Raw genomic sequence first — 14,707 nt, forward strand, 5'->3', positions numbered from 1 at the left:
AACAGGAATTGTATTCATTGGCAAATGTAATATTTGCTTGGTTCTTATATTCTAAATGAGCTAGCATTTGAAATATGTAACTTCTAATCACATTATGAAGAGGTCACTCTTTCGTATTAGTCATGACCCCATGGAGAATTATAAACTCAGTCTGTAGCCCCCTTTGCCTTTACATACTATTATATTAAGCTTTTGCTTTTTTGTTTAGCCTTCCAGCCTGTTCATGTGTGTTTTTGTCGTTTTATGAGAGTATTTAGGAGTAGAATCGAATTTGGTCATTTTTGCTTTAAATATGGACGTTTCACTAAACTCCATGGGCCCAGTAAACCTTTCCCCCTTTGTCCCCCATTATGAGTGGCCTTTTTTGGAACTATCTCAGCCGGTGCAACAACTAATAGTGTGTAAATTCTGCAGTAAGTTCAAACTAGGCAACGTTTAAATGTATGCATAACTCGTACAACCTGTTGCAGGTGTCCAGTATCACCAGTCCATAGGAATGTCAATATTGCGATGTAATGTGTAAATATATGTGAGTTAGCAAGTTAGTGTTCCCCTTATCATCTTGTGTTATGTCAAACTGATATGATGTAAGTTTTTGTTGTTTCTGCTGACCCATGGTGGCCAGTGTTTGTGCCTGTCTAAGGAATATGGATAGGTGAGCTCCTACAAATATTGTGGATGTATATTGAGTGCTGTTGTCTTTTCTCGCTGTACCAAAACTGCAAAGTGTGCCAAAGTTTGTAAAAACAACACCTACCACCACAAACATCTCATTATGTTTGTGGTGGTGAAAACATAAAGGTTCTAGCAAGCTTGTGTTGGAAGATAAATGAATGGTAAATTGATGATGGGTCATCAGTTGTCTCACATAAAGCCTGGTACAAATGTGATAGTAGCCGTCAGCGCTGCTTTCTGCTGCATGTCGAGGTTTTGTGTGAAAACATTAGAAAGATGACATGCCACTGGGATGGATGATGGCTCTGAGGTAGGAAACAATGGCACTACAGGCAACAAACTGATTAATCACACATGCCAAATAAATATGAAAGTTGTTTCCCACAGAGGTGATATTTCAGGATGATACAGTATCATTATGATTATTTATTTGTGCTTTACCCAGTGGCTACTTTTCTATTTCTCACCCTGTCTGTGTGTATGACATGAAGAATAAATTAATACATTTTCCTAAAGTTTTGTGATCTCAGAGGTTTTGGTCTAGGGAACCATTCATTGAATATGATTTTTTAACATCATCATCCATTTTGTCTGCTATTAGGTTATTGATTCCTTAAACTTTAAACCCAACAGAAGAAGACTTGATGCCAAATCTGAGGGCTTTGGAAGCAGGTTCAGGAAACTGATCCAAAGAAAAATTCAGGTTGATTGGAATGATGTCTTTTTGCTGTGCACAGCAGCTGAAGTCTTAGTAGTAGGTGCTTAATGAGTCTGAATTATCCCGGGTATAAAACTGAATTGAATGTCAATTAAAGGAAAGCCAAAGCACAGGCCCATTAAATTATGTACAACACAGAAGTCATCGACTTTAATTCTTACCAAACATTGCTGTTGCACTGGCTAGAGTTAACGCCAGTCAAGGAGATTACCTTAATGTAACTATGGAAATCGCTATACACAACTGCTAACTAGCAGCTGACTAGCAACTGTAGCTTTAGTTTGCTTGAAGCACACAGAACAAAATGGAATTACATTTTAAAAAGATGAGCAAGCTTGTTTAGCTGTCTGGGGATTTTGCATTAGAACAACAAACTGTGTAATCAAATCACACCTTTTTGTACAGCTTGAGTAGAAACTGTTATATTCACTTCAGTCAATTTCATCCCTAATGGCAACTTCTAATTATAATAACCAACCAATCAAAGTACCCTAGGTTGTCATGAATAAGGGCACTGAATTATAATTATGTTGACAAAATATACCAGTATCATCATCAAGTTTTTGGAGTGTAAAAGTCAGTTTCATGACTTTTAATAGTATCCCTTTTGTTTCATAAATACTTAGAATTACAGAATACCTGGTGGGCAGGGGGGGCTGGAAAGGGCTTGAGAATCTGTACCCACCTCAAGCACCTTCAGTGTTAAGCATTGGCAGATGTTTGCACTGTGTCCTTACCGTCTACTTTTCTGTATTTTACACTTATTTTAAACAGTTACTTAGGCTTTTGCCCAATTCATGCTTCATTTATGTCCATCTCTTCTCATTTGTTATATGAATTTAGTAAAAGGGATCCTCAATGTACTTCAAACCTTACTGCCTCTGTCTTAGGACCACTATTTCTGTTCTTCAGCTACCAAGTGATCTCAATCAATCCGTAGAGGAGTGCCTGTAGCCTATTGCTCCGTCTGTGCTGTAATTATTGTATTTAAGTTCCCCCAACGACAGCTGCTTCGCCTGCCTCTGATGTATCAATTTCAGCAGAAGAGACATGCTGTTCTCCATGTGGTCCTATGGCTAATTAGGAATGGTGGAACTTTTTCTGTTGAACACCAGAGGTAAAAGACACCGCGTGACAATATTGCTCCATTATCACATTTCATGCCTCGGAGAACTGCCTGCGGATTTCATGTTCTTTTTTGTTTCTTTTAACTTTTTTATTAACGAGCTCTTGACCCCCTTGTCTCTACTTTTTGATGACTAAATCCATGCCTTTGTTTCAGGGCTCCCTGACACCGTAGTCAGGGACGGACTTTATCAATGGGAGGGGATTTATTCAGTTAACTGTTTCTTGTTTTAGCACTGGGTGGGTAAACGTGAATGATTTAGTCGTGGGACAGTTGGAGCACCCTTACTCAGCTGGGTCTTAAATCACCACTCCACAAGAGCAGAAGAAGAATGGCCTCTGGCATTGTGGCTAATTGCCATCTAAACTGAAACAGAATTATTCATAACCTATTAGTGTGTCAAGTTCAGTGGGAAGTAAAGAAAAAAACTGAGGAGAAAGAAAGAAAATGAAAGTGGAAAAAAAAGTTAATTAATTGGAAGCAGTACACAGAGAGTATTTTAATTTTTTAAAGGGCTTCATAAATAAGAATTATCATTTTAATGAATCCCCTGCCAAGAAATTCAATCATCTAGTTTCTAAAAGGCTAAACCCTGAACTGCTATCTCACACTGTCCTTCACTCTCTGTAAAGTTTACAAAGTCTTCGCTGTTCTTCTTGGACTGCTTGGGGAAATATTAACTTTATTGACCAGAAGGCATGACATTTCTTTCATTCAAATGGTTTTCATAGTCATACAGTAATGACAACTTACAATTTTATTTTTTTGCCTATTATTTTGGCATAACTTGAATATCTTGAATCTGAGCGATTTAAAGCTCCTGTGAGGAGCTTTCTGTTTCTGTTGATTTTGGCGCCCCATGTGGACTAAACAGTATCTCTGATCTTGTCGTGTAAACATGAGCCATAAAATCCGGAATATAAGTCCCACTGGTTTTCCTAGAAAGAAAAAAAGGTGTAAACTCTCTTCCTGCGTGATGATTTCTATTGTGTTCAGCAAAGACTACAGTGCGCGGTTTCTGTACAGCTGTGTCACTCTTTTAATACCATCTGTTTCCACTGTGTGGTGTTTTCCCTCCTACTAGCTACAGTACGGTAGTTGAGCTCCAGCCTACTTTGATAGTTGTGAAGTACCGATAGCCCGTGTGTTGCGCTGCCCACATCCGCAGATCACTTGTTGACTTTAAAAGACTCCTCGTCTTTCGTCAAAACAGCACTACAAAAGTTTTAACAATATACCACTGTTTTCTATGAATGCATGATTATGAACTAATGAGGGAGAAAAGATGATAAAAAGTAGTGTAGTCAGCCTGGTCTGTGTCGCTATGCATCCCAACACAGCTTGCAAAATAAAATGATGGGGATTAATTTTTCTATCGCTTCATGTCACGTGCATGTGTGTGATGGTGGCACCTGCACTTGTGGTAATGGTGGCGTGTCCGTCTGCCTTTTATTCTGGTGCATTGGTTACACCGGTGTATAAGATGCAGCCTACTTTACAGATAAACAAATAGATATTAAGAGTGTCTTATACACCGGATTTTACAGTAAGTAATGTTTTTTTGGGGGGCAAAAGACAAAATCCTGCTTTCATTTAACATTGAACATTACCACTGACTGTGACTATTTCTGTTGAAAATGCAAACAAAAGCCTGTTTCTTCAGTGTGCTGTAAATCCTCTCGTCTGAAAACCACCACAGAGCAGCAGTTACAGGCATTACAAATTATTAAAAAGACATAATAAGTCTTGTCACTGATGGTCTTCTTTGCTATACTATGTCGTAAAGAGACCTCAGTATTAATTTCAGTCTGTCTCATATTCAGTCATAAACTCCTCTCAAGGGCTTCAAGCTAAAAGGTTATGTGACTCTATTAACAATTATAACTGATTGAGATGTTGCCATGAACTAAAGCAATAAAAAAATACGACTTGTCAAAATGACTTATTTCCCCCCGAAATATTCACAAAAAATATCGAACCAAATACTTTTCTTTTTTTTCAAGATTTATTTCTGGGCTTCTTGTGCCTTAATTGTAGAGATAAGACAGTGGATAGAATTGGAAATCAGGGAGAGAGAGAGTGGGGAACGACATGGCTGGACTCAAACCTGGGCCGCCCGCTTGGAGGATTACAGCCTCCATACATGGGGCGCGTGCACTAACCACTGCGCCACCAGCGCCCCAACCAAATACTCTTTTTAATGTAGAAAAAATGACCTAAATATATTTTTTAGGAGCAGATTGCACAGGTGTGTTGATAGTTTCATATGGAATAATATCTCATTGAATACATTGCTTTTTTGGCTCACTGTCAAGTATTTTCTCTGTGATTTGTCAGATGCTTTCTGCTCTTTCAATCTATAAAACCATAAGTGTACATGAGTTTTGTAAGTAATGCTTAAAGGTCACATATTATTCAAAATACACTACCATTGTTTTTTAACACTAATATGTGTCCCTAGTCCGTCTAGAAACCCCCCAATGATGAGAGAAGTCCATCCTCTCTGTCTTTTTCCTTTTCCACTTCTCAGAAAATGTGTGCTCAAACAAGCCATTAGTCCCTTCATGAACAAGACACTTCACACACATGTTTTGGGGAGCTCTGAGACTTAATTAAACTGGTTGAAAAGGAAGAGAATATGTGACCTTTAAGTTATCATGTTTATGCCAATTTGGATCATTTTAAAAACCAATGATCTCAACACTGGAGAAGTTGCCTCCTGTTGCTGTTTTGACTTAAGATTGATTTAAATATGATCATGTAAAAGGATACAGCAATCCCAAGTAATGAACGCAATGAATAACGCAACATTACGAATAACTGCAGTTAAAGGAAAAGCATCATATTCAGTGTTCTTAACCTTTTGCAGTAACAAAACAATTGGATATTCAGATTTTGTTGTTGTTGTGTGGTTGTGTTTTAATGCAGAGTATATACAATATCCCCTGGACAGTTGTGAGCTTTTATCTCCATAATTAGAAACATGCATTACCAAGATGCAGCCATAACTAGGGCACTTTATTATGTACTGTGTTAGCAAAATTATACCCCTTAACCTGAATGAGCTGCCGATCTGTTGCTCTGCGCCTGTGTGTGTTATTATGCACACTTTACTGTATGATAATTTGTGATGAGGCACTCTGTTATCAAAGTTCAAATTCAACATCTGAACTGAAAGGTTACAGATGAGAAGTGCAGTGTGAGAAAATGATGAAATAAGCTGATTGACAGGATCCTTATTAGCCGCATCGAGTTTCCTGTCAAATCGTGTTCAGTGTCAGTCTGCAGAGAATTCATAAAACAAGATGTAAATAAAATGACAACTTGGCCTTTTGACCTCTTTCCTCTCTGTTACAGTTTAATTGAAAAGGGCTCCGTTGAATGGCATCAAAGAAAACAACAGTCAGTGGTTTGATGTTTACAGCAGAAACTGTAATGAGATTATCATGTTTCCAGAAAATGCAAAATAATTCTTACAAACTGTGGGCAGTTCTTTGTCAGGAAAGACTTAAATCATCTTATTCACTGCAACAAATGCTTACAGCTGGTGGCTATGGGTCTGCCAGTAAAGTGGGACGGATACAAGTCTTGAAATGTCCTCTCAACAATATGTTCTCTCTCTCTTTAGTTTACTTAAAGTCATGTCTGTTGAGAATAGTTTTTTATGGTTTTCTATATTTTTTTATTCAAGCCTCACAGTAATATACGGTGGCCGACAAGGGCAACCTGACATATAAACTCCTCAAATAAAGTTTGGAAACCTTTATTTTGGTCAAGTATTTCAACCCTTTAATACTACTTGTTGTATTATATATCGTTGGAAAGCCTGATTAGTCACCGTTACAACAAGTTATAACTTGTAAGGATCGTGCATTCGTGGAATGAGCAACACAGCTAAACGTTTGGGTAGCGCCCCAATATGCCCAAACCCCCTGCTTTGATTATTTTTTTCTCAAAATCCTTGATATTCCTACAAATGATCAAGGAGTTCTCCTGCAATCAAAACAAGTCCAATGTCAATGTCATCATGAGAAAAAAAAAACCTTGAGTGTATGATTTACTTTTTACCAAATTGAGAAAATTCTTAAGAACCTGATAAATCAACAGTTTTGAGATTTTTTTGTGCTGCCTTGTTCTTAACCTTCAACGAGTCATGTTTTATTGATTATATAATTTGTATGGCACTTGTGTCAAGAAGTAGACTTCAAAAATGAGTGTGTAGAAGGCTGACATTTTCAAGCATAGCACAGGTGATGTTATTCCAGACTAATACAATCAGTTTATTGTAGTTTTAACACAGGGGAGGGTCCTTTGCATCGTCAACTATCACATAAAGTAGATATATCATTCTGCAAACGCTGACATATCCGTCCCTGTAAAGCTAAGGTCATAATTTCAAGCTTTGGTGGGTGAAGGAAATCAATAGCTCTTTTCCCAATGGCGGAGATAGGGTCATTATTTGTTATTACCCAAAGTGATTCCTTTGAGACATTCCAAAGATTACAAGGAAAGGTTATTTGTCTCCTCGGAGCGCAGCCTGACCTTGGAAAGCCCAGTGGGTAGTGTCCGAGACATCTTAAGGTTGTTGTGTTGTTGTCTGTATCAGATGACCGTTGGGGTTGTGACTCCTCTGCTGAATGAGGAACATCTTAATAGCCCTCGTGTTTTAAACATCACATCACGTAAATCCAGGAATCCTTTCTTCTAACCTTTCTTCTAGGATGTAGTTCAGAGGATACCCTACATGAAGCGGTGAGGCTGGTATTTATAACCCCAAGAAACCGAGACGAGCGCTAAGGTGTTGAGGGACTAATTACGTTCTCATTCCATAAAAGTGGGATTCGCTTCAATAATGGATGCCCAACTTTAATTAAGCGCTGTGTATATTTAGGCGCTCATTTATAAATGGGTGGGATTAATGGCGTACAAGGCAAACCCAAAGACGGCATCGCCTGCAGACACAGCAGTTTGGTGCACTAGTGGGGAAACTTTCATTGCATGCAAGTAAAGATACTTGTTTGTGAAGAGGCTTGTTTGGGTGGCCGTTTTGTGTCCTCAACTTGTTCAGGAAGTGTTAATATTGGCAAGAATTGACACCTAGAGTGACTCAACCACAGCTCTCTGATTCTGAGCCCTTGAAAAGGATGCCATATTTTTTTTTTTTTCAGACTCATCAGTTGCTTTCTGAAGTGTTTACCGTGTCGTCTGTTAGCGTACCTCGGGTCACAGTAGGGGGGTTGTTCAAGAGTCCTTGAAGTGATTCTTAATTACTCTCTCATTTCTCCTCTGTGTCACCTTCCTGCTCGTCACAGTTAATATGTCCTACCTGCATCACAACCTGTGAGTTGATTGTGTGCATACATGGATGAAGTTGAAGGAATCACATTTGATTTTCTAAAAGTATACTTCATCATCTGTGTCCACATGAAAAGGTCTAATTGTTATTTTGCATCTCGTTCACAACAAACAGAACAGACTTTCCTCTTAGACAATCTATCAGGAAATCGTTTTCATAACGAAATTGCATGACCCCATCCCACTCCCTCCCACCACTACTGTATAGTTTAGCTGGTTGGGAGCAGCTCACAGCACTAATAAAACATGTTGGCTGGGAGCCCATTGAAGGAAAAAGAAAGAATGCAATGAATTCAAAGAGCAGATTAATTATTAAATGTCTGTCTTTGAGCTAAACCCTGGGGTGATAATTGAGGCAAAAATAAACAACCCATGGGCTTCCTCAAGGATTTCTCTACCCAACATTGAACTTGTAGTCTGTGCATCAATTAGTTGATTTTAAAGAGTTTCTGTCTGATATTTTGTCTGACTCCCACACTGTCACAATTTTGCCAGAAAAATCTCTGCTTTCAATTTACATGATGTTACTTTTTTCAAAACACTTTAACGCACAGTATGTAAATGCAGCCGACATGGGCTCTCAATCAAAACAATAACAAACGGTGATGTTGAGGCTGGCGGGGAATCATGGGAGTTCTCGCTGCTACTCCACACCCCTACCCCCCAATGAAAACGAACTCCGAGTTGACCATAGTCAAGACGAACGGGCCAAACAGACCTGAGGAAGAGCTTATGGTTCCAGACGATGTATCCAATTATAACTCACATGATGTTTTTATCACAGCAGCAATTACGGCAACAGAACCGCAGCTTTAAATAGCAATTCCTGCTTCCTTATGTATGGATCTTTGCCGTAACAACCGGTGTTTCCACGGCAACAATAAACATGTCATGACTGTCATGGTGACTCTGTCATGGCGGCCACCACGACAAGACACGCCCCGTTTCAGCTGTCAAATGAAGGGGTTTTCTGGCTGTGATAACTGTGGGATATATTTGAGGTCATGTCAGTTTTTAGACTTACTTATTTCCCCTTTGTGTTCATTGCGTTCCTGTTCTCCTGGTGGTAGTGTCAGATCACAATTTGGTATCAATTGCTAATTTCTTTATTGGTACACAAAATACATTCTACTACTCTCGTTTTGATTAAGCCTAAGAATTTACGATACCTTTGAATAATAAGGGCCATGGCTCAGTCGACTGACAGGTGGATGCGTAAGGCCTGTTTCTCACATTTATTCAAATGTAAGTTGAGATAGCATTTCTAATATGGCGACTGCCATTGTTGAGCTTCAAAAGGCCTCTTGAGAAACCAATGGGTGATGTCACTAAGGCTATGTCCATGTTGAATACAGTCTATAATCATGCTACAGTTGGTTGCCATGAACTTACAATCATAGTTCCAATGCATCCATACTATATCTCACAAAGCCTCATTAACAAAGAGCCATTTTTACCCTCCAGGTGATTGAGTGCCTCAATCAGTTGACATTCAGCAGGCACTCAACAGCAGGGCAGCCAATGCCCGCCAAGGCTGCAGCGTCATGAGTAAGCCTGTTTTCATACCCACAGATTTCACACAGCAAACAACAAACAAGATGGTTGCATCATATCATCTGTTCATATTCTGTACACCCAAAGGCTCCTGGACATGATATTTTGGCCTGAGAAACTGTTTATCATCAAAGACTTGGATACATTGAATGAACCCTTACAGAGAATTCTCATGGTATCATATTATTATGCCTGATTAATATGTTGCAGTGTAAATATTACAAAAATAAAGCAAGACAATGCAGTTAAATTGATGAGGCTTCATTGTTATCTTCTTTGTGATAGTTTTCTGCTGGCTGGAAACTTCTTGGTGGACAAGACAAATAAACAGGTGTGACATAATTTTTTAGTCAGATTTGTGGCAGCGCAACTAGTTTGTAAGCGGCACCCTTTTAATCTGAACTATTGCCTGAAAACACAGGGAACATGCAGTCTTCAATACCACAAATGTCACCCCACAAGTTAATTTGCACTTACAGGCTTCATTGGAACCGTGCTTAACTTACAGTCTTGGAGAAATGCCTTTTGTTCATTTTGGCAGCACCTATTGTGATAAGCGTCAATTACAGGTGTGTTTTTACACCTTACTCGACCTCACTTCCACAAAAGTGTAGCCTGTGTCCTCTTGTGTCCAGTCAAATGTCACACATCTTAGATCTTTTTTATGTTCTATATTGATGTACGAGGGAAATACAAGGCCAATACTTCAGAAAAACAATATGCCGCTTCATGTACAAGTGGGCCGGAGAGTGAGTCTGTTGTGTTGGCTCCACTTACCCTCTCTGTTGGACAAACCACTGCTGGGTAATGGAAAACGCATCACTTACTGTGCGCCTCTTGAGATTTGTCACCCAGTCTAAACGGCTAATATCAGCGGGCCTCAGGCCAAACGAACATTTTGTCAACTCATTCCAACTGATTATTTCTTACATAACACATCCCAGTGCACATTGAAAAGACGACTATGGCCACCGTTGAAAAGATGTTCAAAACTGGTTCAAGAGTTAAAGTTTTTTTACCGACTAGTTGAAGATTTTTATTAAATGTCTGTGCTTAGAAACATATTGATGGCGGTTTTCAAGTCCCATTCAACATTTCACGGTTTGACGGCCTCCTTAACCAAAATGATTAACCCAAGGCACCAAAATATGGAGACGCATAGAATCCCTAAGGAATACACAAAAGATAAAGAATAAACCAAAGAAAACTGGAGGGACTGGAGACCCCGGAGCCAAAAGAACAAAAGATTAGAATGTGCTGAGCCAACCATGCAATAGGCCGTCGCTCTCAGCACCTCTCCCTTAAACTATACCTAACAAATAAACAAGCCTAAGACAAAACAAGAGATAGAAACCGGTGATCTCCAGCCCATGCTATAATAGGAAAAACCCAGCAATCTAAACATGGGCAAAATCTAAATGTGGGCAAAGAAATAAATACTTGGGTTGGGGAAAAAGAGAACAAAGTAAGATGAAAAAACAAAGCTCCTCACCAAATCCTGCACAGAGTGTAGGTGCCCCCACCTCTCTCTGATAGCTGCTCCTCTATATCCCCCTCCTCCTCTAAATCCCCCTCCTCCTCTAAATCCCCCTCCTCCTGTGTGCAGCAGGCAGTGGGAGGAGGGAGGAGGGAGGACCAGGGGAAGAGACAACAGGTCTGCATGTTACATATGGTTAAAATGATTGAATCACGGAAGGGTGCATCACAGTCACCAACACAAAAAAAGGGGTAATGAGTTGATTTTGGTTAATCTTTCAACTTTCTGCAGCTCACTGTCTTCCACTGCCAAATTATTTAAAGACATTCGCTAATGTATCAATCAATGCATCAACATTCAGGGCTCTTTTGGCCAAGTCTGAGCTGCATTATGTTTTATTTCTTCTTCTTCTTCTTCTTCTTCTTCTTCTTCTGTGAGGAATATTTAATCCTGTATGTTTACAATGAATCTGAACATTCTTACATCACACAGACAACAAAGCACTGCTTTAATGAGAGAAAAAAAGATTTAGCAAAACCAGATTTCACCAAGCAGTGAAATGATTTTGTACTCAGTCATCATTTCTGTCCTCCTCATAACCCTAAAATGATGGGAATGATAATTGTACTTTAACCAGTTGAAAAAGGGTTGCAGAGTTCTTTGACGGACCAACCTAAGTTCATCCTTTTTTCACCGTTGAAATTATGGTTAGTGCTCACATAATTCCCATAAAAAATTCTCCAATTTCTTCTTTCTGGATCATCAGTTGGCAGCTAAATCAGCAGCTGCAGCAGAGAAGAAATGTGTCCGTACAAAGAGTGCCTGACAATGCGACAAAATGAATAACATGAATGCTTATCATCAAGAATGCTGCATCTATTAATCACTGATTTACAAGCAAACTAAGTAACCCAGACTAAGCAAGCAAGATGCTAATACTGCATCCTCCAGCATCGACTTGACTGAAATTGAATTTGGAAGTTGTACCTTCAGAGCAGTCTGTACAGCTTCTCTGGTGTTTTTCTTCTTTTTCTTCTCTGGTGTCTGCTATGTTTGCTATGAATGTGGGGAAATAGAGGAGTGGTGCGCCTCCTTTGGGAGCATACTCTTGCTTGTGTGTGTGTGTGTGTGTGTGTGTGTGTGTGTGTGTGTGTGTGTGTGTATGTGTGTAGTGATGAGGGAGAGAGACAATGTGCATGTGCTGACTTTAAGAGAGGAGCCTGTGAGTGTTCAGTATGAGCTGCAGTTGGTCAGGAAATAAATGTTACCGCTTCCCGAGAGCCACACAGAGCTGGAGGAGTTTTGTTTACCAGCAGCTGGGTGACGTGACACTCTGAAAGCTAGCTACGACTACAACCGTAGAGCTGTGAAATCAGTCTCTCCTATCCTTCCTGAACACAGTCTGGAGGAAAAACCAGGTTCAGATGCAGCAGTCTATTAATTATGTCACTGAGAGGTTAAGAGCATGTCAACATCTGACAGACTACACAAAAAGAGAGAAGCACAGGACAGAACATCATTTTTTAAAATCTATTTAAGGGTTTTATGCAAGAGAAGAGAGGTGAAAAACTGCTCATCTTACTTTAATTGTATTTGTGAATGTGCTTTTAATGCTTTGTATTTCCACAACAGTCAGAGACCTGGACACCCCTAAGAGTTTTCAGTGGGAGTGAGTTGGAAAATAGAAGAACATTTAAATCATTAGAGTGTTGTCTTGTATTGAGCATAAAAGTCTGGAGTGATATTTTTTCACACCAGAAAAAAACACAGTTTATCTTGCAACGCTCCTTTTATTTTATCAGTTCTGACCGTGCTAATTACTGTTATTATTCAATTACCTTTATTGGTCTTTCAAACAATCAAGAAGCACACTTACTGACCTCTGACAATATCCAAATCAATCAAATGGACAAACAAATGGGTTAGAAATGGGCATTCCATTTTTACAGCAAACATGGGCACTAGTTGGGTCCAATATTCTACCTATATAGACACTGTATTGAGGGCATAAAAGGCCAACCCATCTGAGCTTCCCAATATGGGACATCGTTTGGAACTGGAAAAAAATTGACTAGGCACCAGTTGGGTATTTCATTATGGCCAGCATGGATTTGCTAAATAAAGCAACATACTACTGTACCATATAAAATTGTACGATTTTACCGGAAAATTGCTGTGTAGTTGTATTTTGTACAATAGTTATTATCTGTACCAATGTGCTGGTGCATTGGCCCCCACCGTGGTACACTGTTCCATAGACAGTATCATGGGAATTGGTATTGCCAATAGAAAGTATAATAATCCAGCTTCAGATATATTATATTTCCATCATAATACCGTCAGACTTTTTATTGGGGCCTTCTATTCAAGTACATTGATTGATTCTCATTTTAATGCATGGCACCATACAGCAGTAAAGATTAGCTGCCATCTCGAATCCCCATAGATTGCGTCCAAATCCCCAATTTAAGTCCAACAGGCACAAAGCGGCCAAAAATTCTTACAATGGGCAGTCAGACAGTATTATTAAGGCTCTTTTGAAGGTAAAAGCCAGAGTACTTGGCCCATACAGGGAGGTGATCTGGTGGTTCTAATATGTTTTTTTTCTCGTATGGTTTGGGTTCACTTGGACCCTTAGAGAAAGGAGTCAAATCAATGAAAAGTTGTTTTGAGTGATTACCTGTATTGTATGATTTTCTGTGTCTGTCCTGATGGGAGTGATCGCTACAGAATGACAATGCCCAATCAATAGAGTCAAAATGGTCACTGAATGGTTTGATGACTAAGAAAATGATGTGAATCATATGACGCAGCCTTTGTGGGACCAGACCTCAACAAAGTTGAACACATATGGGAGCTATTGGACTGACAATTAAACAGCACCATCTAAAATCCTATTTAAAACACAGAGTGGTGTTCTTTCCAACCAGGAGAGTTCAGAGATTTGAAAAATAGCCTTTTTGTACTTTTGTATTTTCTGCATGTAAGATCAGATATTCACTTTCTTTCCAAGAACTCTTTTGAGAATATACTATCAATATCTCCTCTCTTCATGATACCGCCCATTAATGATAAAAGATCCTGCAGGCACATTAAAAATCTGATTCTCATTTGAAGGCATGTCCTGAGTAGACCCTGCTGCTTCTCGTACATTATGGTTTCATTGTTAAAGAGCTCAGACTGGGGTTATGCTGAGTCTACTCGGCTGCTGAAAGGGAACAAATACCATTTTTACCTTGACTATCCTTAAAACACATGAAATGATGATAACAAAATGTGATTACTGGACAGAGATGGAAAACTTAGTCTCATGTGACCAAGTAGCAGGAAGCGAGGTCATTACAGACTGGAGTTTTAACCTGGTAGAACTCATGAAGCCTGATGTTCCTCTAAAATTCTAGAAGTAAAAGAAATATTCCAGATTCCAGTTTCTCTTTAGGGTGAAAAAGATGGACAAAATATCAGCATAATTAACACAAATCTCCTGATAGTCATTCACAGCATGTGGAGAGATAGTTTATGCATTATAATGGGGCAATGCAACTTCAAAAATTCTCATAGGAGAAGATAGCATCGATGTCAGCCAGAAAAAGGATCACATCCTGTTGCTCTATAGGTAAGCCATCCATTGTCTTTATTACTCAAGCTGTAAAGGCTAATCATACTCTGATTGTGCTCAAGTGGGGGTGTTGTGGTGGAAACATCTGGCTAAGATTGTGCAAAATGCAAACATAGTTGTCTTAGTGGTCCTGTGTTTGTGTCCATAAATTAGGTAATGGTCGTCTTGTGGTGTGCATGATAA

General features: G+C 39.3%; 1 protein-coding gene across 2 annotated transcripts in view; it reads left to right on the top strand.

The window, feature by feature from the left end:
• igsf21a (immunoglobin superfamily, member 21a) overlaps nucleotides 1-14,707 on the top strand; it is a 244,804-nt gene that overhangs the window by 152,943 nt on the left and 77,154 nt on the right. The gene's annotated exons all lie outside the window — the stretch shown is intronic.

Source organism: Labrus bergylta, chromosome 5 (genome assembly GCF_963930695.1).
Source record: "Labrus bergylta chromosome 5, fLabBer1.1, whole genome shotgun sequence".
NCBI classification, from domain to species: Eukaryota; Metazoa; Chordata; class Actinopteri; order Labriformes; family Labridae; genus Labrus; species Labrus bergylta.